Source organism: Callospermophilus lateralis, unplaced genomic scaffold (genome assembly GCF_048772815.1).
Source record: "Callospermophilus lateralis isolate mCalLat2 unplaced genomic scaffold, mCalLat2.hap1 Scaffold_73, whole genome shotgun sequence".
NCBI lineage: Eukaryota > Metazoa > Chordata > Mammalia > Rodentia > Sciuridae > Callospermophilus > Callospermophilus lateralis.
In genome coordinates, this window is record NW_027515346.1 from 4,600,945 (window position 1) to 4,628,771 (window position 27,827).

Below are 27,827 nucleotides of genomic sequence, written 5' to 3' on the forward strand. Positions count from 1 at the left end.
ACAATAAATTATGTTTATAAAATAACAATTCTCAATAAGGCTAAACTTAAGTCAAACTTTTAAGGATAGTTATAAAATAAAATGGATTACAGGGTTATAGAAAGGTAAACTGAAAAGAGTAGGCTTCATTTTATGCTTTTTGTGCCCAATGCAAAAGCTTACATACATTCAGTTTGCCCAAATCAATGAGGTTTTCCCAATTTCAAAATTTCTTAAATTTCTGGAAATTCAAGGCAGCAGATTAGTTTTCTTTTTGTTGCTTCTTCATAAGAATTAAACTCTCTACCAGACAGGGTTAAAGTTAAGTGAGGGAATGTAATCCCTGGCACATAGTAAGCCACCATTAATGCCACCTTTCTTCTTTTCTACTGGTAACTCTGCAACTTACTGATCACATGAATTTAAATGTGTCCTTTCATCTTAACCTCCGATTCTTTCTCTACAAAATGGGAATACACCATGTCCTTTCTATTTCAGAGCTGGTTATGAGGTTCAAATGAGATAATAAGTGAAATCATTTTAGAAAACAGTAAACCACTATTCAAGTTTAATTTATCTTCAATAATAACTAAATACAATTATACAATTGTATTTCACTTTACATAAGAGATGTTTCTCAGAAAAGTTCTATGTAAACCAATCCCTACAATTATACCATATATTTAAAACATCAGAACATTATTAAAAGAACCATAAAGTGAATACCTTCAAACAGCAAAGTATTCTTTTCAATGTGAAAATGCAATATCCTCTTTTTTTTTGGCCACCAAATATTCAATATACCATATACATACACACACATATATATATACCATTTGCCTTTTTGTGAGTCCAAATTTTTCTATATTAGCTTATATATAAGGCAAAGTATATTTTTAGGTATGATTTATTTTTTATTATAGTTAAGATTTTTAGTTAAAATCTTGTCAGTCTTTATAATAAAAATCATAAAGATGTATTTTTAACAGTCAATCTGAAAGACTAGACTAACAGTACCTTATAGTCAAGCTCAATCATGTAAGTACCCCAGGTATAACATTTCCACATAAAGTAAATGAGAGTGCTTTAGAAAGAAGAGATAATATAGTAATTATGTCTACTGGTCCTAAGAAAATTATAACTAAACCTTAATAAATGAGGCAAAACTTAGGTTGGTTTTATTATTTATATGAGCTACTTTGGTTAAATGCTTCAATTCTCAACATTTTTTTTTTTTGTTTTTACTTTCACTAACATGGCAAATTTTCCTATAAAGTACCTTCATTTCTTAAGTGCTTCATCAGTTTCTTCCGTTACTAACTGGTTAAATTTTATTCACTAAAAGTTCATTATTTTATTTGTGATATTCTTATTCACAAGGTCCAGGCCAGACTTTACAGTTTACACACAAAAAAGTGCTTAAAACAATTGGGAGTGTAAACAAAATTAAAATGGAAAACTTTGAGAACTGCTATTTTCTAGTAGTTTACAGATAAATGACAAATCAATAATAAATCAACCCTGTCCAGTCTAATCCTCAAGCAATCCTACTAGGAAACATTATCCTAGTGTAAGTTTAAATTTACTTGAAAATATGGAAAGTGCATATCTTTAAAGATATTCTATAATTTCAATGTTTTTCCTCAAATTCAATCAGTGAGCTTTCATTGTTAACTGCTATTTCTTTTCTCCAAGTCCTCAACTTGTGTCTCATAAAAAAAAATAAGAATCAAGGATAATTATAAACATTCCACTAATTATGAAAGCAAAAATAAAGATCTGGATTGTATGTGAATCTGTAAACAAGTAGTAACTTCATTCAATTAAAGTAAAGTAGGTGCAAATTTTAGAATTTGTTTGGCATCTTTTCTAACGATTATACATGAAGTAAGCAGGTTCTTTATCCCACTTTCAATCTGTCAAAGTAAATGAAACTCAAAAGTAGTGCATTCAATTGTGTCACTAATTAGTCATAACTGCTCCTTCATTAATGAGATGAAGATATATGCTATGACATATTGTTAATGTTCCCGAAATAAATGACAAAAAAAGTTCAAAAGGTTAACTTACCTTGGAGATATCTAGTTAAGGCTATCATATTTTTCATCTAACACATTTTTAACTTGTATAATTTAATGCATAGATCAATGTTTGCATTTATTATTCATAATAACTCAAGTAAAGGCAAACCCTGAATAGCTGGATTATCATTTCAATCCAACATTTCTTTTAACATGCTAATCTTATATAAATTAACTTCTGGCTTTGAGTATGTCAAAAGTCTGAAGCATTATTATACCTGAAGTTATGAATAGATGGCAAGACATCACAAATATACCCAAGACTTTCTTATATATTCAAATTCTTAATTTCAATTAAAAATGTAGATAAAATAAGTTAGGATAAGAAATTATCAGTATACTTCTACACTCTTTCTTAAGGGCTACATGGTTCTTAACTTGTTTGTAAAATAGGGAAAGAAGAAAAGATATAAGGCTAAAGAATAAAACTCTCCACTGATGATTAAAAAAAATCCCCATAATGTCAGTAGCTAATTCTGAAAAGTTCAAGAACCTATTAAAAATTAGCACTAACCATTAAAAAAATCACAAAAATGTTTACTTCAAATATTATGCCAAATTATGTCCAAATATTCATGTATTCAGTCAACAGAGATACACTGTTTTCTTGATCTGAAACTGTTCTGAGGACTTGAGAAACTACAAAAAATGAAAAAATAGCAGCCCTACTAGCTTAAAAGCCACCAGGTTTTAGCTACCATTTAGCACATAATCATCATAAAGTCTGTGGAATGTTTACTCATGAATGATGCTCATTAGTAGAAATATTCTGAACAGCAGTAGTGTTATCAAGGCCTAGTAGTGTTCCAAGGTAAGACTGTTCTCTAGGATCTTGCATTTGTTCAGGTCGGACTGGATGAACTATATTTGCAGGTTGAGGAGTAAGAGTATATTTTTCCAGGAAAGCTAAATCAGCTGCACGTGGATAATCAGTTGACTGTGGCTGTGGTGACAGAATCTCATGAGAAGATGGTGGGAGTGTGGTAATACCAGGTCACTCGGAGTATCAGGCATCTGAACTGGAACCAATGTTACTGGAATACACACTTCAGCAGATATATTCTGTAACATAGTCTTGGCTTCTGGTTGATAAACTTTGGGCTGGTCCATATATTGTTTTGTTTCTGTTTGAAAGATTTTATCATCAGATGAGTACTCTACCAGCAAAGACACAAGTTTTTCCTCAGAAGTACTGAGAGGATCATCAGGAGATTTTATCTCATGAACGTGGTCAATATGGTATTTCAACTTGTCTTTCCACTTAAATGTTGCATTACAATGCTGACAGTTGAAAGGTCGGGCCTCAGAATGAATAACCAGGTGTTTTGTTAAGGTTTTTTTAATTCTAAAAGATTGATTGCAAGTTTGACACTTGTATGGTTTTTCACCTGTATGAAAAAAATAAAATTAATTGTAAAGTATACCCAATTGATAAAATGATAATTTAAATTGCAAGGTTTCCATCTGCATACTTGTAAGACCTTAATAAGAACAATCATATTAAATTAAATGCTATCACAAAAAGGAATAGTATAGTAAAGTGATGAAAACAATTAGTTAAATATCAGAAAGATATGGGCTTGAGTTGTGGCTACACAACTTACTAGCCAAACCTTAAGCAAGCTAACAACTTCTACTAAGCCTAGTTTCCTCATCTGTAACATGAAATAATAATACCACCTAAATGGGAAACTGAAATAACACTGCTCAGCACTAATTATCATTTCTCACTTTATTCCCACTATAGCCTCCAAAAGTTTCGTTAAACTTATTTTCTTCTATCCAAGGAAGATAAAAATCATAACAGAAAATCTGATCAACCTTTTTCTTTGGATCAGAATGAGAAGTAGTCATAATCATCTCTAGCCCAAGGTCTAAATAAGAAAAGTTGATGGGAAAGAATTAGAAGGCTAGATCAGTTTTCAATTCCTGAGTCAAGGATCTCACACTATAGATTAATTTGCTTTTTTATATAAGGCATTAAAAATTTCTAGGTTAGCCAGTGTGATAGGCAGAATAACGGTCCCTCAAAGAGGTACACATTCTAACCCACAGAAGCTGTGAATACATTATATCACACAGTAAATGGAACTTTGCAGATATGATCAAGTTTAGGATCTAAAATGGACAGATTTATTGGATTATGGAGGTGAGTCCAATATAACTGAAAGAGTCTTAAGAACTGTCTGCTAACTGAAGAATAATGGGTGAGAGACAAGTGACAAGAGAACTCAGCCCCAAATTACTGGCTTTGAAAATGTAAGAAGGGAACCCGGCAGGACCCAGGACACTAAAAGTTGTAAAAGGCTCTTAGCTTGCCACCAACAAGAAAATTAGAACTTTGGTTCTAGCCCTGTAACTCCAAGAATTCTATTTTGCCAAGAACCTCAGGAATTGATAAATACATTTTTCCTAAGAGGCCTCAGAAAAAAATACAACCCTGCCAACACCTAGATCTTAGCCCAATGAACTACAAGTTCATAAATACATATTGTTTAGGCTGCTAAATTTGTGGTAATTTATTACACCATCAATAGAAAATAAATACAGGCATGATAATATTGCAATATACAAAAGCAAATGAGATTACATATCTACTATTACAAATGAGATTACATATCTACTGTTACATGGGAGATATATATTTAGAAGTAGTTGGATACAATACCTTTATTTTGTTTATTTATTTTTATGTGGTGCAGAGGATCGAACCCAGGGCCTTGCATGCATTCTACCGCTGAGCCACAATCCCAGCCCTTATACGGGTTTTTTTATCCTTATCTCCTTCAGCTCTCCATTTAAAACATAATCTATTCTTGTAGAAAATTAAAGAGAGAACTATCTTGGAGCTGAGAAACTATTTCAAATGATTACTCCTTAGGTATTATTGTTTAATATTTTGCAGCCCATTACACCACTGACAAACCACTGACAAAATTTATACAGATGGGGATGCTGGGAACCTGCTACCATTAGATTTCTACTTGGTTCTAGACTAACAGCATTACCAATGTTATTAGAACGAAAGTGAGACATGAAGTAATACACTATATAAAGAAGTAACATTTCTGAAAAGGAAGTACTTTTTAACTATATATAGGATGCGCTGTCTCTGACATTTGATTTTACAGTTGAATGCCTAGAATTAGAGACAATGACAAAATTCATACTGCTTTGAGAGTGAAAAAGAAAAAAAAAAGCTTATACTGTTAAGATGTAAGAATTATAAGTTCTTTCTACAAATCCCTGACATCAATATATGACATGCAAGGAGCATTCTATGATTGTCCTTGAAAATAAAAACACTAATACAGCAGCATAACACACACCACCAAAAAGCATAGATTTGATTTTTAAAGATAAAAACGTGAGTTTTAAGTGTTTTCCTTTGGCATTTTACTAGGCATAATGGCTTCTATGAGTGTCTTCATGAAAATGCTTTTATAAATACAAATATTTTCTTCCTTCCTTCCTTCTTTTCTTTAACTTAAAGAGCCAATTAGTTCTAGTGTACAACAATACTTTTAGAAAACTGGAACCTGATAGGCATATCCTTTGAGATATCTATTATCATTTTAAACAGATGTCATTTTCAATAGAAAAATAAATAAATTTGGGCTTATAAAAAGACAAAATCCATAAAGGAAATGTTGATGTTATGAAATGTATGAAATATATCTGGGTTGTATGAAGATACACAAGTAGCAAAAGCCAAAAAATAAGTACATGAACTTGATGAAAGGAGAAATATAGAATAAAAAAATATTTTATAGTGAGATTTTCTAGAGTAAAATTATCTATTTAACAGCAATTAAACCAAGTTTTATGCCTCTGAGGAACATAAATGAGAGACATAAGCAACCAAAGAAAGGTACTTTTCAGGACCTATAGAAAGGAATCTATTCACACCAGAAAAAATAAAACAATACTCAAATAAATGCCAACTACTTCTCAGTTATAATTCTAATACATATGAGCCTTTAGAATTTAAAAATGCAACCCACAGGATCAACTATCTTTAGATTAAAATTTAGTACTTAAAATGTAATGAGGGGCATTTATTTCAGACTTGATAGTTTATATCATACCATGTTTCTTGCTGGAGTGAGGGGAAGACAAAAGCTCAAAAAACAAAACAAATCAAAACATAGTACAAAAAGCCTACTCTTTAAAGGTACCAAATGAAGCACAACCAAGTCAGCCAGAACCCATGGGCCCAAGGTTCTAGAGACACAGGAAGTATGGAGGTGCTTTCTTCTCTCTTCAGTGCGCTTTCAGATTCAGTTTATGGGAAAATGAGGTCAAATTGCAGCCTAGGGCTTGAGGAAATCTTACTGGAATAAGAAGACAAAAGTTGGAGCTTTGGACTATCAAGAACTTGAGGGTTCAGAAGCCTGGGCGGGGCAGGGAGGAAGAAGAAGAAGAATAGAAAAATGAATCAAAATATCTGCCAATTCCAAAGATGAACATTTCCTGAGTGAGACAGCTGGAGACCAGGGGCTGAGGGGCTAAAGGACTGAGTTTCTTCAGCAGTCCCAAGGGGTGCTGAGAGAGATTAGAATTCAGGACTCTTCAAAGTGAGAAAAGATACCATTCCTTCAGTAAAGACCCCAAAATATGATGAACTAGAAGACAGACCAGAAATAAAAAAAGAAATAAAGCAAGGTCATTTCATGCTCCATCTGCTGGTGAGAAGAATATTAAATCAGTGAAAAAACACATCTTCAAGAGCGTCTATAATTTTTAATTACAAAATCCAAAGTTCAATACAAAATTACCAGGCATGCCAGAAACAGGAACAGGTGATCAAATGGCAAGAGAAGAAAACATGGTGACAGATTTACCAAAAATTTCAAAGAGCTATATTTATAAGGCTAAGACATCAAAATCAATATGGTTAATATGTTCATGAAGATACAAAAAAAAATTTCACCAAGGAATTGGAATGTGTAGAAAGGAAAGTTAGAAAAATTAAACAATTGAAGATAACAATTTGATAGGTAGATTTAACAGCAAATTGGATGCCATAGAAGAAATTATTACTACCACGAAAGCTGTATCAATAGAAAATATCCAGATAAACGTATAAAGAGATATAGGATAAAAAAATAGCATGACAATGATATATGACAAAGTGAAATGGTCTAACATATGAATACTTGAATTCCCAGAGTATATAATAAAGCTATATTTAAAGAGAATGTGACTGAGAACCTTCCTAAAAAAAGAGACAGCAAGTTGTAGATGCAGTAAGTTCCACAAGCTTCACAAAATATAAGCAACAAAGTACAACAAAAAACACATGAAGTCATACTACAGTTGTTATGGTTTAAACACAAGGTTTTCCCAAAAAGCTCATGTGTTAGACAAAGCAATAAAGTACAATAATTAGGTTATGAGAGCCTTAACCTAATCAGTACATTTATCCACATGAATGGCAGGGAGGGTGTGGCTGAAGGAGGTAAGTCACTGGAGGCATGCCTTTGGGTATGTATTTTGTCCCTGGTGAACAGAGTTCCCTCTGCTTCCTTGTTGCCATGTTCTGAGCTGACTTCCACTGCCCTACTCTTCCACCATAATGTACTGCCTCATCTCAGGCCCCGTGCTATAGAGTTGGTCATCTATGGACTGAGAAATTTAAAAGTATGAGTCAAATAAACTGTGCTTTCTCTAATTGTTCTCATCAGGTCTTTTGGTCACATCAACAAAAAAAGCTGATTAATACAAGAGCAAAACTATTGAAAACCAAAGATAAAGAAGAATCTGTAAAAGCAAAACCAACTGGGAAACATTTCTTTCAAGTGATCAACAATAAAAATAACAGTAAAAATTTCAAAAAAGTCAAAGAAGCTTGAAGAAGAGAGATGACATATTTAAAGTGCTATAAGAAAATAAATGCTAATGTCACTTTATAGCCAGAAAAACTATCCTCCTTAAGGTAAAAATAAAAACATTTTAGTTAAATAAAAGCTAAGAGAATATGGTGTTTCTCATGCAGAAGGAAAATAATTATAGATGCCAAAGATAATGCAAGAAGTAATGGACAGTAAAGGAAAAATATATGATCAAATCTAAAGAGAAAAAAATCAAAATATTAGAAAATATTTTAATGGCATTATAGTGAAAATATGGAATACAAAACTTGAAGAATGCAATGAATCAATTCATTATGTAGAGTTTTAAAAGACAGAGTAAAAAAATACTTTACCAATAATGGGAATGAAAAAATGGTTATAACCAAAGATCCTATAATCATTAAAGAGATAAATAAAATACCCTGAATTCTTCCAAAAGATTTGGTATTTTAGATTATACAAATATCTTAAAGTCAAAAGAGACACTGAGTATCTGACAGCTCTATAACTATTTAAGAATCTTTAATTAGACTGGGGACATAGCTCAGTGGTAAAGTGTTTGACTAGCACACAGAGGACCTTGGATTTGATCCCCAACACTGCAAAAAATTAAAACCTTTCTCTAAATAAAATAAATAAACTCAGAGGGATTTACCACTGAATTCTTCTAAATATTGAGAGTATGATGCCAATTTTACACAAACTACGTACTTCAAAAAAGATGTATTATTTCCCATGTCATTTTTTTTTACCAGTCTCATTATAACAAAGCCTGAAAGGGACATTACAAGGAAAAAAATATAGGTAGTATGTCTCATGAACATAGAGAAAAAGGGAGAAAGAAAAAAAGAAAAGAAAGAAAAGGAGGAGAGAAATAAAAGCAAGTAAACAAACTGAATTCAGCTATACAGGGTAATACATCAGGAACAGGATGTTATATCATGAATACAACATGATGGAGGAACAGGGTAATATATCATTAACAGAGTAATAGAACGTGAATCAATCTGTGTTTATTCCAGAAACGTAAGGTTTGACATACAAAACTAAACATAACATCACATTACTAAACTTTAAAAGTCTATACAGATAGTTCAATAGAACATAATAGAATTGACAAACCACACATGTGATCACTTAATTTAAAACAAATGTATCAACAACACGCAGTGAGAATAGTCTTTCAGTATACAGTGGTAGCACATCTAGATAACTATATGCCAAAATGGGAATATTCATCCCTCCTTAATAACAACAAAAATTCAAGATGCGTAGATCTAAATATGAAGGTTACAATAAAGCTTCTAAGAAAGTGACATCCAAAGTTTCGATTACCTGGGGTCAGTTTGTCTTTATTATCTGAATTAAAGAAGTTTGTTTCTTTAAAGCTTTCAAACCAGCAGACTACTGCAGGAGCAGAGATCCACCCCAGACCTCCCACACCAGCCCGCAGGGGTCCCAGGCTCTCAGTAGGCCTGGTCCACCCCTCCTGCAGCCACGCCCGCCACAGGACTGTCCCTCCCAAACAGCAGACTACCAAGGGAGGTCAAGCCCAGAGGCCCAGATCCACCCACACCAGCTTACACAGGACCCAGATCCAGGATGCAGTAGCATTCAATAAGGGACACCAACAGGGTCTGGAAGCACAACATCAAGTGAGGTACAGACAATCTGCATGGGTACTATAAGAATACAGGAAAGAAAGTGTAATATCTCAGATCCACACTGCAAGAAAGGAAGACACATAGACAACATGAAAAAACAGGAAAGAAAAGTGCCCCCAAAAAACCAGGACACTATAATAAACAGAACCCGTGGACAGGAAAGTTGATGAAATGTCAGAGAAGGAGTTCAGAAGGTTCATAATTAAAATGATCTGTGAACTAAAGAATGACCTAAATGAGCAAATATATGCAAAAATTGATTACTCAAACAATGAATAAGAGAGCAAATATAGGAAGCAAAAGATTACTTCCAAAGAGAGATAGAGACTCTGAAAGAAAACCAATCAGAAATCCTTAAAATGAAGGATACAATAAATCAAATAAAAAAGTTAGAAAGCATAACCAACAGACTACATCACTTGGAAAAAAGAACGTCAGATAATGAAGACAAAGTATATAACCTGGAAAATAAAGTTGACCTCACAGTGAAGATAGTTAGAAACCATGAACAGAATATCTTAAGAATTATGGGATAGCATCAAAAAACCAAAACTCAGAGTTACTGGGATAGAGGAAGGCACAGAGTTTCAAATCAAAGGAATGCACAATCTCTCTGAGATAATATCAGAAAATTTCCCAAGGATGAAGAATGAACTGGAAAACCAAATACAAGAGGCTTACAGGACACCAAATGTACAAAATTAAAACAGATCTACACCAAGGCACATTATAATGAAAATGCCTAGCATACAGAATAAGGATAGAATCTTAAAAGCTGTAAGAGAGAGGAATCAGATCACATATAGGGGGAGACCAATTCATATCTCAGCAGATTTTTCAACCCAGACCCTCAAAGCCAGGAGATCATGGAACAACATATGCCAAGCTCTGAAAGAAAATGAATGCCAACCAAGAATCTTATATCCAGCAAAACTAAGCTTTAGATTTGATGATGAAATGAAAACCTTTTGTGATAAACAAAAGTTAAAAGAATTTACAACTAGAAAGCCTGTACTCTAGAACATCCTCAGCAAAATATTCCAAGAAGAGGAAATGAAAAACAATGATGAAAATCAGCAGAGAGAAGGATTACACTAAAGGAAAATCTAATCACAAGAGAAACCTAGTAAAGTTAAATGACAAAAACAAATAAAAATGGCTGGGAATACAAATCATGTCTAAATAATAACCCTGAATGTTAATGGCCTAAACTCACTAATCAAAACACATAGACGAGCAGATTGGATTAAAAAAAACCAACAACAACAACAATATGCTAGCTCCAAGAGATTCACCTCATAGAAAAAGACATCCACAGACTGAAAGTGAAAGGTTTGGAAAAAACATACAACTCACATGGACTGCAGAAGCAAGCAGGGATTTCCATCCTCATATCAAATAAAGTAGACTACAAACCAAAGTCAATCAAAAAGGATAAAGAAGAACACTACATACTGCTCAAGGGAACCATACACCAACAAGACTTAACAATTATAAATATATATGCCCCAAAAAATGGAGCATCTACATTCATCAAACAAATTCTTCTCAAGTTCAAGAGTCAAATAGACCACAACACAATAATTTTGGTGACTTTAACACACCTCTTTCATCATTAGATAAATCTTCCAAACAAAAGTTGAACAAAGAAACTACAGAATTCAATAATACAACCAATAACTTAGATTTAACTGACATATATAGAATATTTCATTCTTCAAACGAGTGAATACACTTTCTTCTCAGCAGCACATGGATCCTTCTCTAAAATAGATCACATACTATGCCACAAAGCAACTCTTAGCAAATATAAAAAAGTAGAGATACTACCCTGCATTCTATCAGAGCATAATGGAATGAAATTAGAAATCAATGATAAAATAAGAAATAAAAGCCACTCCAACACCTGGAGACTAAATAATATGCTACTGAATGAACAATGGGTTGCAGAAGACATCAAGGAGGAGATTAAAAAAAATTTCAGAGGTGAATGACAATACAGATACAACATATTGAAATCTCTGGGACATGATGAAAGCAGTTCTAAGAGAAAAGTTCATTGCATGGAGTTCATTCCTCTTTTTAAAAGAAGAAGAAGTCAATGAATAAATGACTTAACATTACATCTCAAAGCCCTAAGAAAAAAAGAACAAATCAACACCAAAAGCAGCAAAAGACAGGAAATAATTAAAATCAGAGTTGAAATCAATGAAATTGAAACAAAAGAAACGATTGAAAAAATTGACAGAACAAAAAGTTGGTTCTTCGAAAAAATAAATAAAATTGATAGACCCTCAGCCATGCTAACAAAGAGAAGGAGAAAACTAAATCACTAACATATGTGATGAAAAAGAAAATATCACAACAGACAATACAGAAATACAGAAGATAATTAGAAATTATTTTGAAAACTTGTACTCCAATAAAATAGAAGATATCGAAGGCATCTAAAAATTTCTGGAGTCACATAATTTGCCTAAATTGAATCAGGATAATCAATTTCAAGTGACAAAATAGCAGATGCCATCAAAAGTCTAAAAAAACCAAGAAAAACCCAGGGCTGGATGGATACACAGCGGAGTTCTACAAGATCTTTAAAGAAGAACTAATACCAATACTCTTCAATTTATTTCAGGAAATAGAAAAAGAGAGAGCACTTCCAAACTCATTCTATGAGGCAAATATCATCCTGATTCCAAAACCAGGCAAAGACACATCAAAGAAAGAAAACTTCAGATCAATATCTCTAATGAACATAGATGTAAAAACTCTCAATAAAATTCTGTCAAATCGAATATAAAAACATATCAAAAAGATCATGCACCACAATCAAGTGAGATTCATCCCAGGGATGCAAGGTTGGTTCAACATACGGAAATCAATAAATTTAATTCATCACATCAATAGACTTAAAGAAAAGAATTATAAGATCATCTCAATAGATACATAAAAAGCATTTGATGAAATACAGTACCCCTTTATGTTCAAAACACTAGAAAAATTAGGGATAACAGGAACATATCTCAACATCATAAAGGTTATCTTTGTTAAACCCGAGGCAAATATCATTTGAAATGGAGAAAAATTGAAGGCATTCCCTCTAAAAACTGGAACAACACAGGGATGCTCTCTTTCACCACTTCTATTTAACATAGTTCTTGAAACACTGGCCAAGAGCAATTAGTGAAAGAAATTAAAGAGAAAACACATAGGAAAAGTTCTCAAATTGGCACTATTTGCTGATGATATGATTCTATAACTAGAAGACCCTAAAAGTTCCACCAGAAAACTTCTAAAACTAGTAAATGAATTCAGCAAAGTAGCAGGATATAAAATCAAAACCCATAAATCAAAGGCATTTCTGTATATCAGTGATAAATCCTCAGAAATGGAAATGTAGAAAACTACCCAATGTACAATAGCCTCAAAAAGAATAAAATACTTGGGAATCAACTTAATGAAAGAGATGAAAGATCTATACAATAAAAACTATAGAACCCTAAAGAAAGAAGTCAAAGAAGACCTTAGAAGATGGAAAGATCTACCTTACTCTTGGATAGGCAAAATTAATATTATCAAAATGACCATACTTCAAAAAGCAATATACAGATTTAATGCAATTCCGATCAAAATCCCAATGACATTCCTCATAGAAATAAAAAAGCAATCATGAAATTCATCTGGAAAAATAAGAGATCCAGAATAGCTAAAGCAATCTTTAGCAAGAAGAGTGAAGCAGGTGGCATCACTATACCAGACCTTAAACTACACTACAGAGCAATAGTAACAAAAACAACATGATATTGGCACCAAAACAGACTGGTAGACCAATGGTACAGAACATAGAGACTAACCCACAAAAGTACAATTATCTTATATTAGACAAAGTTGCCAAAAATATGCACTGGGGAAAAGGTAGCCTCTTCAACAAATGGTCCTGGGAAAACTGGAAATCCATATGCACCAAATGAAATTAAACCCCTATCTCTTACCATGCATGAAACTCAACTCAAAATGGATCAAGGACTTAGGAATAAAACCAGAGACCCTGTGTCTAAAAGAAGAAAAAGTAGGCCCTAATCTCCATCATGTGAGCTTAGGTCCCAACTTCTTTAATAAGACTCCTGTGACACTTCTTTTAAAATAATTAAAATCTAGAATCAATAAATGGGGTAGACTCAAACTAAAAAGTTTCTTCTCAGCAAAAGAAACAATCTGTGAGGTGATTAGAGAGCCTACATCTTGGTAGCAAATCTTTACCCTTCACACATCAGATACAGCACTAATCTCTAGGTATATAAAGAACTCAAAAAGCTAACTACCAAAAAAAACCCCCAAATAATCCAATCAATAAATGGGCCAAGGACCTGAAGAGATACTTCCTCAGAAGATGATATACAATCAACCAACAAATATATGAAAAAAATGTTCATCATCACTAGCAACTAGAGAAATGCAAGTCAAAACCACTCTAAGATTTTATCTCACTCCAGTCAGAATGGTAGCTTTTATGAAAACAAACACCAATAAGTGTTGGCTAGGATGTGGGGAAAAAGGTACATTCGTACACTGCTGGTGGGACTGTAAATTGGTGCAGCCAATATGGAAAGCAGTACAGAGATTTCTTGGAAAATTAAGAATGGAACCACCATTTAACCCAGCTATCCCTCTCTTCAGTCTGTACAAAAGAACTTAAAACGGCATACTACAGGGACACAGCCACATCAATGTTTATAGCAGCATAATTCACAATAGCTAAACTATGGAACAAACCTAGATGCCATTCAATAGATTAATGGATAAAAAAAATGTGGCATATATACATGATAGAATATTACTTAGCAATAAAAGAGAATAAAATCATGGCATTTGCAGGTAAATGTTTTAGGTTAAAGAAGATAATGCTAAGTGAAGTTAGCCAATCTCCAAAAGCAAAAGCCGATGTTTTCTTTGCTATAAGGAGGTTGACTAATAGTGGGATAGGGAGAGGGAACATGGGAGAAACGGACGAACTCTAGATAGGGAGAGGGGTTGCAGGGGAAGAGAGGGTGTACGGGGTTATAAATGATGGTGGAATGTGATGATCATTATTATCAAAAGTATAAGTATAAGGCTGGGACTATGGCTCAGTGGTAGCGCACTTGCCTTGTATGTGTGAGGCACTGGGTTCGATTCTCAGCACCATATATAAATAAAGAAAATAAAGATCTATCAACAACTAAGGGAAAAATAAAAATTAAAAAAATTTTTTTTAAAAGTACATGTATAAAGACACGAATTGGTGTGAATACGCTTTGTATACAACCAGAAATATGAAAAAATTGTGCTCTATATATGTAATAAGAATTGTAATGCATTCCACTGTCATATATAATTAAAAAAATAAATAAGTCATATTATAAAAAAAGTTTCTTAAAATAGAAAAGAACATAAATATAAAAAATTTTGAAAAGATACATGATGTCTTTAAAATTCAGAATCTTTGTTCATTGAAAGATACCATTACCAGGGATGGGTCTGTAGCTCAGTGGTAGAGTGGTTGCTTGGCAGGTATGAGGCACTGGGTTCGATCCTCAGCACCAATAAAAATAAATTAAAAAAATAAAAGTCTATAGACAACTGAAAAAAAATTTTTTTTCAAAAGAAGAAAGATACCATTACTAAAGTGAAAAGATAAGTCATAGAGTAGAACAAGATATCTACAATATACACAATCAGCAACAGGCTAAAACAACTAATATAGAACTCTTACAAATGAATTTAAAAAAAGATTTAAGAAAATGAGAAGAATTAATTATAATAGTGGATGCCCAAATGGCCAGCAAGCATATAAAATATGGGGAGGTTTGAATATCACTACTCATCACAAAAATGCAAATACAGGCTACTTTCAATTAGTGCTACATATCCATCAGGTGAACTAACACAAAATATGAAACATTGGTGAAAATGTGGAGCAACTAGAATTCTTACACTGCTAGTGGTAGTACAAATGGACATGATTGTCTTAAAAACCTGTTTAGTAATGTCTATCCTTGTTGCCAGGAATTGCAGGGTCAGGTATAATACCAGAAAAATTAATTTTTTTGCATGTTTATGCAAAAATATGGACAAGACTGTTCAAAGAACTAAGCAATGCTTCCTTCACAGTAGAATGGACAAAATAAAGTAGGGTATATTAATATGAAAATAAAAATAAACCTCTCATAAAAGTATCTCACAGACATACTTTTGAGTGAAAGCCAGATCTTGAAAAAAAACTGTTCTTATTATGTAATTCCATTTATATGAGGGTCAAACAGACACAACTGATTTTTATTGATATAAGTCAACATAGTCATTATCTCTGCAAGGAGGGGACAGGGAAGATGCTTCTGGGGTCCTGGCAGTATTCTACATGTTGATCTGAGGGGTGGCTACATTGACATATTAATTATAAAAACTCAATGATCTGTCCATTAAGATTTGTACACTTTATATGCTACACTACAGCACAAAGATCTTATAAAGACAATTTACCTTGAACTTAAAAATATGAACCAAGGCTAAAATCTAATCCCAGATTTCTATCAGTTTATGGCAATTTTAACTAATGTATTACTGTTTCAACAAGACAACTGTTGAGGTAAATATATAATCACTACTCTGAGGATTACATAAGCAAAACATGTATGGATGAGAATAAGCCACATAGGAGAATAATTTTCCAAATTCTAAATAATGATATTCAAAAGTACTGAAGCTTTTAGAATACAGACTAGAAGACCACAATATTGCTTATTCACATAAACTCCAATATAATGAGTAGACATCTTAAAGAGGAAAATGATTTAACCAAGAACAAATATAGGCATATTTTAGTCCTGAATAACCTCACCAAAGTATATATGAAGTACCCATTAAGTCTTACATGAATGTGTCCGAAAATGCATTTCCAGACTTGATTTTCCTTTAAAAATTTTCTTACAAACATCACATTGATGAAAGGTTGCTTTATATTTAAGAAAATAAAAATGTTTGCATTTTTCAATGTAATTTATACTAATAATGAAAATAAGTCCTAATTTTATAACTGTACATATAATTATCAAATGAATAAAGCATAGAACTCTACAGAAACATGAATACTTTTAAGTATGGAGCTTGTTGCTGGTTCTTATTCCTCCAGTTATATTCAAAAATCCATAAAAAGAAGCCTTTAGATTTTCAACTATTTTAAATCACGTTTTAATATCAGCTATTTAAATATACAAGAAAAAATTAATAGGACAAAAACAGATCAATAGTGGGCTAAAGGGAAGAGCAACTGAGTACAAAGGGTATAAATTCTGAGGTTATGGAAATAGTCTGTATTCTGATGGTAGTGATTATATGACTTACAGAACTATTCTCTAAAAAGAGAAAATTTCACTTTATGTAAATTAAAACATTAAAGAAACAAATACTGAGGCTGATTAGAAACTGCAGCAATCTCAAAATTCACATTCATCAAAAAGTTGACAATGCTCTCATCATTTCACTTCTTAATAAATATTTGATATTTGCACTTATAAATCAAATAAATTTCAAGGAATGAAATACTTGCCCCTCATTTTTATCATAGACATAAAACTATAAATTACCCAAAAGTTGATTTAGTGAGCAGCATACTATAGTGCCTAAGAGTATTTTTGAGTTAAATAATCTCAAATGTAAAATTTAATTGTGAGGACTAAGATATTTGCAAGAGTATTATTTAAGTCAAAGTCTATGTCTACCCCCTCTTACTCCTTCAATTCAGTGAAAATAAGTAGGAAAAAATATGCCTTGCTCAATTCTTTAAGATCTATAAAGAAGCTATGATAAACTAGAAAAAAACAGCTGATTAACCTATCCCTAATTAAACAAAAAGCTCTAACTCTTCCTCAATCAAGACTCAGCCTATGTAGTAATTATGAAAAATTTTACTTTTTCACTCACTTTTGCCACGCTTTCTCACCAAGGTGCACACTTTTGTAATGAACAGTGAGATGATCCCTATGACCAAAACATTTTCCACATTCTTCACATTGATGAGCCTTTTCACCTAAAAATAAAGTTCCAAATACTTTGATTATAGTATACATTTCAGTTTGTCCCCCCCCCCCATAAATAAATGACCAAACAATAAGATCACATGTTAGGAAATAAACCAAGAAAGTAAAACCACCTATTATTCTGGGCTATTTCCTTTATATTACTTTCTTAAACATCTTTCCTAAGGGAATCTATATTTAATTTCACCAATGTAAATCCTTTATCCACTTGGAAAAGAAATTAATAGCCTTCTGCTGTAGATTTCAAATCTTACCTTTCAATGTAAAAGAGCAAAATAAATGAAATTACTTTAAAACCCAGAATATTTTTTAGTTGTTTATATAGTTATATATGTCTAGATGTGAACACCTCAAATGAACATACATTACATTGAAAAGAGGCTGTTTTACTATTTATAAAAAGGACCTGAACATTTTCAGATCTTTGTACTTTGCTTTTTTTTTTAAAGAAAGAGTGAGAGAGAGTGAGAAAGAGGGAGAGAGAGAGAGAATTTTAATATTTATTTTTTAGTATTTGGCGGACACAACATCTTTGTCTGTATGTGGTGCTGAGGATCGAACCCGGGCCACACGCATGCCAGGCGAGCGCGCTACCGCTTCAGCCACATCTCCAGCCCCTGTACTTTGCTTTTGAAAGATTTTCATCTGTGGGATTTCTTACTTTTGCAATGAGCCAAAATGCAAATGTAATGAAAAATCCTAGGTGATTTCCTATTTTTACATTTAGCTACAAATACTTGGTCTTTAAAAATCACTATCTCAGCTGGGTGTGGTAGCGCACATCTGTAATCCAGCGGCTAGGGAAGATGAGGCAGGAGGATCTTGAGTTCAAAGCCAGCCTTAGCAAAAGCAACTCAGCAAGAACCTGTTTATAAATAAAACTACAAAAAAAGGCTGGGGATGCAGCTCTGTGGTCAAGTGCCCTGGTTCAATCCCCAATAGTAAAAAACTATAAAAAACTAAAAATTACAAAAAATTGAAAATAACTGCAATCTGCCTCACTGATATGATTTAAGAAAATAACTACTATTTGTTGTATACTTTATATTTTAAATTATGCTTATTAGAATAATCACCTGTTCTACTATACTCTTAGAGATGGCTCTTTCCCATTATTGTGTTCACATATTTGACTCTCTTAGAACTTCCTGAACATCAATCTAAGAGGAAAATATGAAAGAAATCCCCAGAATGTAAAAATTATAAATACAGTATAAAGATCTGAAATTGATCAGGATTATTAAAATACTCTTTTCCAAAGATGCTTTCAAAATTTAGTATAACATAAACAATTACAATCATTTTCCTTTAAAACACCAAAATTTTGTTAACTATTGCTCAAATACAATCAAAGTGGGAAATATTATCACAGTTTCTTCCATTAGGGATGTGACAATAGCAATAATTCCACATATCACCATGTTATGCAAATTCAAATTTTTTGAGAATTTGTTTAAAATTAAATTTTAAACTATACTTTGTAGTTACAAAGGGTGACCAAATATATGATTAAAATTTCAGGGAATGTCATAAAATTACTTCTCTTTTAGATACTTCTTTCAGAAAGGCTTTTAGAATCAGCATTAAAAAGGAGTAATCAATATACAACTAATTATTAAAACTACAGCTAATGTAAACATGATGTATTATGATGTTCTTTTTAGGTATTAAAAAATTCTGAAAATAGAAAACAAAATATAGCCTACCTGAATGTATTTTTTTGTGCTTTGTAAGGTGGTCATGACGAATAAATGTTTATCCACATTCATCACACTCATATCTTTTGTCATCATGATGACTCGTAAGTGAAGCCTATAAAGAAAAAAAAAAGTGCAGACCACTGAAACAGATGACAAATACTTGAAAATGAATACATAATGAAAAATGGGCTGTCTAACCAACCTCCTTCAGGTACTATTTGTCTTTTATCTGTGACTTTCAGAGCCTTTCTCAATCTTCTGTTCATTGGCCCCAGGGTTCTATTCACCACTTCCAAAAAAGCATTTTAACATTTGCACATGCTTAAACCACTTTTGGATAATATTTCTTCCCAGCATGTTAGATCTTAAGTCTATTTCATGAATCTACCAAATAGCTGGGGTTGTTATCTGACTGGCCAAGTCTTAGAAACATCGAAAGGAGGAATATTACAGGAATAGAATCAGACAAATGGAATAACTGTACAAGTGATAATAATAATAGCAAATAACACAGCAAATAACTGAAGATTAGTACTATTCCAGAAGACAAGTGATACCACTTATAAATTGATAGTTCAGAATTTATTGTATTATAAAAAAACTCAACATTATGAAAATTACACTTTACCACTCTTTGCACTAGTTGAGGAAAATGGAACTCCTTTTATAGTCATTCAAACACAGATTATAAAGGTTTTGATTATTAAAATTGATTTAACTTGAATTCTTCTATCCCTACAATCTATTATATATACATACAATGTGTGTGTATATATATAGACACACACACTCTTATCTTTTGTCACATATGCAGTATACACATATATATACACATTATATATATATATATATATATATATATATATATATATATATATATATATGTATGTATATACATATACATATACATATATATATATACCCTAGTAAAATGAAGAGCTCTCTCATTCAAGTTGCCAAAATAAGTGTTGATTCTACCATAACTAAAATAAGTAATCTAACTGGACTGGATCTAAAGGAAAAAAAATCTGTCTAAATTTAAGAGAAAAATGATAAATGAAAGTGTAAACACTAAAGCCTTATGACTAAAATTCTAGAAACCATTTATAAAATTAAAATGATACAAGCATTTCCAAAAAGCAGTTATATATCTAGAAAAACATTTTCATAAACTTCAAATGTGGTCAGAGATTCATTCATAAAATTGAGAATTCTAGAGTTTTAAACTTGCCATGTTTTTATACTAAAGATATTCTTGTATAATTAAGAATGAAGAAATAGAGCTGGGAACGTAACTCAATGATATAGCATTTGCCTAGCATGCTCAAAGCCCTGGATTGGATCCTTAGTACTGCAAACAAAAACATAAGCAAAAACAAACAAACAAACAAACAACACCAAATTTGAAACAAAAAGGTTCCAAATAAATTCTCATTCAAGGAAAAATAAATAAATATTAAAATAATAACTTAGTAAAACCTTTAGTAAATTTGGCAATGAGGAAACATTTAATAATATTCTTTATAAATCCTTTAAAATGCAAATAAATATTAAAAATTGTAGAGAACAGAAAGTTTTTTATACAATTTTACATATGTTTAGAAATATTCAACAAAAAACATTATAAGAAATAAATAAAATGGAGATGTAATTGTATCTTACCTCACATAGGGAAAAATAGCTTTACTTACCTGTATGAGCTTCCATGACGAAAACTTTGTCCACAAATACTACAAAGATGAGGCTTTTCTCCACTATGGATTCTCAAATGTTCTTTCAAAGTAGTTCTGTGCTAAAAATACATAAATTTAAAGTTTTATTATATACCCAAGTATATACTACAAATTTCCAGAAAGATTAATAGAATAGTATACAAAGCCAGAGATATTATAGCAATTCTTTTTCCTACAATATTTTTACTCTCTACTGAACAGCAGTATACAAATATGCTTGTTATGTCTTTCTCATTAAAAATAAATTAAAAACACTGATTGTGGCATTCTTTGTTATTGGTTGCTTACAGATTTAACCGTATAACTTAAGCACACTTTGAAGAAGTGTAAGTAAAAAATGCTCAATTATCACTATTGAATTGGGTAAAACTTATGTGGATTTTAGTACAGAAGGTTGAAAATATTTAAGGAATTCAGTTTATGAGTTTTTCCTTCCAAATGTGTGCTCATTACTTGTTAGATGTTTTAAGGCAAAGAAAACAATACAGGTGTTACTGACTTTCAGGTGGTGATGTATAAAAGGAACCTATATAAAGGATATAATTTTTCCTCTTCCTAAGTCTTCCAGTTCCACTGACCTGGATGGGCTAGTGTGTAACCATTACAACTCCAAGTAAACCACAAGCAGCAGTCCCTGAAATTCTAACATTCAGAATTTTCCCACATACTAATGTGCTAAGTAAACATGGACATGTTATTTACAAGAGGAAAGGAAATGAAAAGCAAGTGAGACTTGCAGGCTTTTAGCTGTCAATAGTAGTTTGTTTTTTAATTTCAGTCTCATTAAAAGGCTTAATATGAAATGGAAGTCAAGCTCCACCAGCAGATGGTGCACTTCTACAAGGACCTCCAACACTTGACAAGTAACAGTTCCAGCACTGATTAAAATACCCCCCCCCAAATAATCAGACCCCTACCTTCTAAGTAGTTATAGTAAAAAGATAGAATTATCTTTGTTTTTCTTTTGGCTTACTTTTTATTTTTACAGAAATACTATTAGTAGAAAAATTAATTTATGCCCAAACAATAGTCTATATTTTTTCTATCTATAAATGATTTTATATAATGTACTATAATGATTTTACTATACCTCCATCATATCCATCTATTGTTTTAAGAAAATGACATTTCTCACTGCTTTAGACTATGAAACTTTCACATCCTGAAGAGTGTATAAAATTTATATGTACTGCTTAAAATAGCATTAAGTACATGTGCAGATTAAGACTTAAAGCTTCTCCTTAATCTCATTTTTTACTCCCTCCTCAGAAATAATTATTCCCTTTTTGTTGTTGTTTTATTCTGAGGATAGCCCCAAAATAACATTTCTGTGGAAGAAATTAAATATCCTTAATTAACATTAGCATACAGAAGTTCTAAAGAGAGTGAATAGAGGCAAGAAACCAGACCTCCTCTAGTATTCTGTTCTCCTAGTTAAAAGATAAAAATGCTAGCAAGTAATCTAACCAATGACAACCCTCAACAAGTCTTAGACCACACTAATACCAATATGGACTACACATTGCATATGTCACATATCTGACATTTTGGTATTTTCATGTACTATCCTCCTGTCAATGCCCTTTGCTTGTCTCCTATGTTAGAACTTTGTTTTCCTCTAGCCCTTGTCTTCACCTTTGTGAGATTATTCTTGCATTTTGGTAGTACACACTCTGTCTTAGTTCATGAGAAATAGAACATTAAAAGCTATTTTTTTAACACCATGAAAACGTGTCAAATTCTATTCTCAGATGCAAATGTTTTCTTTTAAGAACTGGAGGTTGGGATTATTTTTTTTCCAACCCACGACAGCCGCCTCGCGAGGGATCCTAGGGAATGTAGTTCTTCTTTGCCCGCCCGGGACCCAGTCATCCGGACTACATTTCCCATAGCACTCCGCGCGTATTTCCCTAAGTCTCGCGAGAATTCTGGCGCGATCCACCCGGTAAGCGGGTTCTTGCGTGGGCCGCCGGGAGTTGTAGTCTTCTTCCAGAAGCCGCACCCGCCTGCGCCGGGGAGGGGGCAGAGGAGAGACTACAAGTCCCAGGTGTCGCGGCGTCGCTGTCCGCAAGGCGGGGGGGGGGGGGGGGGGGGGGGGGGGGTACGAAAGAGAAACCCGGGGGCGCGGGGTGAGTGAAGGGCTGGGGCGGGAGGGGGCCGCAGGCCGGACAAAGACCTGGAGGTAGAGGTTGTTGCGGGCCGCATGAGGCCCAGCGGACTCCCCCAGTGTCCGGCAGTCCGCCGCCGCCTCGCCCAGGAGCCGGGAGGAAGTGCGGTGGGCGCGCAGACGGACGCAGGGCCAGAGGGCTTCGAGGAGGCGCCCTGGAGCCGGCAGGGCGCGGGCTCGGAGGAGGCGGGGGCGGCCCTGGGTCCCGGGGCTGCCCAGTAGTGCGATCAGCGACTCGGGTCTCCAGCTCTGTTGGTCCACTACGCCGAAGCGGCATTCAGCGTGCAGCTTGGGCCGGGTATGGACGCGTTTCTTACTGCACGTCGGCAAATGCCCCTGCACCTCTTGGCTGAATTCTGAGCTGCAGAGCCCTGCAGATGTGAAGGTGTCAGACTTGTCCTTTTTGTTGTCGTTTGTCTTAGTGTTGTATACCGGGAAGGCAGAAGTGAGAGGGGCTTCTTCGCGTTTTTTTGTTTGTGTTGTTGGTTTTTGTGGTGCTGGGTATCGAACCCTGGGCCTCACACGTGCTAGGCCGTGGGAGCTCTGCTGAGCCCTACCGCTCCCCCCACGGTTTTCCTCTGGTGAAAACCTGGCAGACAGTGTTTGCTTGAAGGCCCAGCCTGGGCGGTCAAGGCTGGGAAGGAAGTTTCACAGCGCACCTCATTGTCCTGTTTTATTTCTTGCTAAGAGCTACTGACCAATAGTTTGTATTGGGCCAGGATTAATGGCTACTTTATTTTTAGTAGCTCGTAGAAGGAAACGAGATCTGGATTTTATTTTCCTGACACATCCTGCTCCCAATATTCTTCCCAAAAGCCAAGTAAGCAAACATCTTGACAGGTAGTCACCTGAGCTATCTGGTCCATAGGTAGCATCCCTGTGTGCCAAAGGCACCACCAGCCCCCCACCCCCTTCGTCCTGATTGTTCTCCCTGTTAACTTGGGTTTATCAGGTAGCTTGTTTAAAGAACAACCTCTTGCCACCGTATCACTGAGGTTTTGGCACCCTTAGTGTGGAGACACCCTGGATAGGCCCCAGGTCCAGCCCTGCTCTGGTGGCAGCAACACCAGAGGTCTAGAATTCTTTTTTTACAGTCCATCAGATGGCTGACAGCGCTTGTTCTCTGTCAAAGCGCAAGATGGAATTTTAGATCAGCAGGATTCCAAGCTTTCTGTTCTCTAGGGTCCTCTACATCTCCCTGATCAGCAGATGGAGTGACTCACTAGAGTTGCAGGACCCAGAGAAGGGTCCCGTCATTCTCTGTCCTGGCTGACCTTAGAGGACAAGGGTCAAAATATTGGCTGCTTTTTCCTTGGCCCTTTTACTTCCTTGACTTTGGTCTCCAAGTTTTTGGTTTTGAAACACCCAGCAAGCCTGTTTCACCAGTCAGATGGCCAAAGTTGTGACTTAGTCCTGAGTTCAGTTTCCTTTTTCTCAAAGTGGACCATGATGGAGCAACCAGTACTGTCCCCTAACTCTCCTGTAGTTGGCTGTCAACAAGTTCACCAGCACCATGAATCCTCATCATGGGAATGGGGTTCCTTGGAGAGCCAGGCCTGCCCAAGAAAGCTGGAGCAGGGGCTACTCTTGGGTCCTATCCGGGTTGCTAAGTTTGTTGTTGAAAGCTTGATCTTGAGATTTTCAAAGTAGAAAATGAACTGCATTTAGTTAATTGTTGAAGTGTAATTTATGTCCAGTGAGGGACACAGGTCTTGTATCCAGTTCCATGAGTTCTGATATACACATCCACCCACTTACTCCATGCTCCTGTCAGATGTAGAACCTGCCTGTCATCCCTTGAGGTTGCCTTTCAAGCCTTTCAGGACCCTGTCTCAGCAAGTGTTTGTGACCTGACCACTTTCTGTAGTGTCATGGAGTCCCATCCCACCTACAGCTGTGCCACCCACCACTCAGCCATATGGGTGTATTTCTGGTGTGGCTAAAGAAGTTATGTGCAATTTTGGACCGTTTTTGTGGGCATGTGTTTTTCTTTCTCTTGGGAAGACAAGCAGGAGTGCCACCGCCATGGCCAGGTGTGCAGTTCCTCAGCTCTGCATCCCCACCATCCACGTGCCTGGTGTCCGTCATTCATCTCCCATGGTGTGATGGTGGCATGCACTTTTCTTCTGTGTATTATGTGCTCAGATGTCTGTTCTGAAGTGTCTCATAAGGCTTCATCATGTTTTTTATTACTGAGTTGTGACAGTCTCTTCTGTATTCTATAAACAGGGCTTTTGTTAGGTAGTATTTGTCTTGCAAATATTAACACCCCACACTCTTTTTTTTTCTTTTTGGCTACAGGGGATTGAACCCAGAGGCTCTTTACCACTGAGCTATGTTCCAATCATTTTTAAGATTTTGAGGGGCTTCACTAAATTGCCTTGGCCTCCAGAGTCCCATTCTTTGAACTGCCTATTCATGTTATCAATAGTGTAATTTACATTTTTTTTAAATTTTGGAACAGATTTAGACTCTTATTTTGGAACAGATGCACTTGCCCCGAGATAACGGCTCACCTGACCTTGTTCGAACTTGCCCTGAGATAACCACGGGCTCACCTGACCTTGGTGCCCTTCACTGTGCATGTCCCCAGCTTTGCCCCTCCAGGGCCCTATGCAGGACCCCATATTGTGTTTGGCTGCTGTGTCTTCCCCAGGCTGTGGCTGTGTCTCACTCTCTGGTGAATTCTTAGGATCTGAAGAGGCTTGGTGGTGTGTTTGTAGAACATCCTGTTTGGGTTCCTCAGGTGGACTGACATGAGGGACTGTCACGTCACTCATGACAGACTGAAGGAGCACCAGGGGTGATCAGGTGAGGTGCTGATCCCATCACACCCCTTTAGGGCATCTCTGACGTCCACAGACTACCCCTGGCCTGGTTGAGATGGTGTTTGTAGGTGTCTCTGCTGCAGAGTTGCTCCTTTCCCCTGTCCCTGCTGTCTTACAGTGAGTCTCTGTCCAGCCCATGCTGGGGATGCTATCTAGAATTCCTCTGTAAAGAGTGTCTCTTTCGTTTTGTGTTTGGCCATCAGTCATGCACTGTCGCCAGCATGGACACGCCCTGCACTGGCCATGGTTCATGCGCTGTTGCCAGCATGGACATGCCCTGTACTGGCCATGGTTCATGCACTGAGGCCAGTGTGGACGTGCCCTCCACTGTCTGTGGTTCATGCACTGTCACCAGCATGGACGTGCCCTGCACTGGCTGTGGTTTATGCACCGAGGCCAGTGTGGTTGTGCCCTGCGCTGGCTGTGGTTCATGCACTGTTGCCAGCATGGACGCACCCTCCACTGTCTGGTTCATGCACTGTGGCCAGTGTGGATGCGCCCTCCACTGACTGTGGTTCATGCACTGTGGCCAGTGTGGACGCGCCCTCCACTGACTGTGGTTCATGCACTGTGGCCAGTGTGGAAGCGCCCTCCACTGACTGTGGTTAATGCACTGTGGCCAGTGTGGACGCACCCTCCACTGACTGTGGTTCATGCACTGTCACCAGTTTGGATGTGCCCTCCACTGTCTGGTTCATGCACTGTCGCCAGTGTGGACGTGCCCTGCGCTGGCTGTGGTTCATGCACTGTCGCCAGTGTGGACGTGCCCTGCGCTGGCTGTGGTTCATGCACTGTCGCCAGTGTGGACATGCCCTGCGCTGGCTGTGGTTCATGCACTGTTGCCAGCGTGGACGTGCCCTGCACTGGCTGTGGTTCAAGTATTGTCACCAGTGTGGCACTGTGCACTGGCTGTGGTTTGGGGCTCAGCCGTATATTTCTGCTTGTGTAGTCTCAGCTTTGTTGTTGGGGCACTTTCATCTGGCTACTGTCTTTTTTGATTTTTGAGCACTTTCTTTCTCATGCTATAAGGTACTTTGGGCTCATACTCTTATGTTTCCTGCCCTAGACCCAGAATCAGCCACTTCTCCAGGGAGCTCTCATTCCTAAGATTGGAGGGTGGTCTTAGAAACTAGAATCTAGGGGGCTGGGGATATAGCTCAGTTGGCAAAATGCTTGCCTCACATGCACAAGGCCTTGAGTTCAATCCCCAGCACAGAGAGAGAGAGAGAGAGGGGGGGGGGAGGGAGGGAGGGAGGGGGAGGGGGAGAGAGAGGAGGGGTGGGAGGGAGGGAGAGGGAGAGGGAGAGGGAGAGAGAGATGGAGGGAGGGGTAGATATGAGAATCAAGGCCCAGGTACTACTTTTGCTTCTAGGACCTCAGTGGACAGACTTGCTGATAGATCTGATTACACAATCAGATCTATGTGTCTGTAATCTCTAACCTGGAACATGCTATTAGGCTGTTGCCACTCTGGGTAAGACCCTGTTGCCCACCATCTGCAGCCCATTTCCTTCTTTATTCAGCCCCAGTGTGCATGCAGAACACCCTCAGAATTGTTCCTCATATCCCTTTGGCTCGTTAGAAATAAAGTTATCAAGTAGAGCACAGAGTTCTGTGAGTTACAGTGGAGTTTTTTGTTTTGTTCTGTTTTGTAAATTCCTTAGGATCATATGTAAACAATTGTATCATCTGTTTTGAGACAGTTTTACTTTTTCCTTTCTAAACCTTTTTTTTTTGTACCAGGG

General features: G+C 35.8%; 1 pseudogene; it reads right to left on the reverse strand.

Annotated features, from left to right (window-relative positions):
• Nucleotides 1-2,799: 2,799 nt before the first annotated feature.
• LOC143389369 (uncharacterized) lies at nt 2,800-26,915 on the reverse strand (annotated as a pseudogene).
• Between the last annotated feature and the right edge of the window lie 912 nt (nt 26,916-27,827).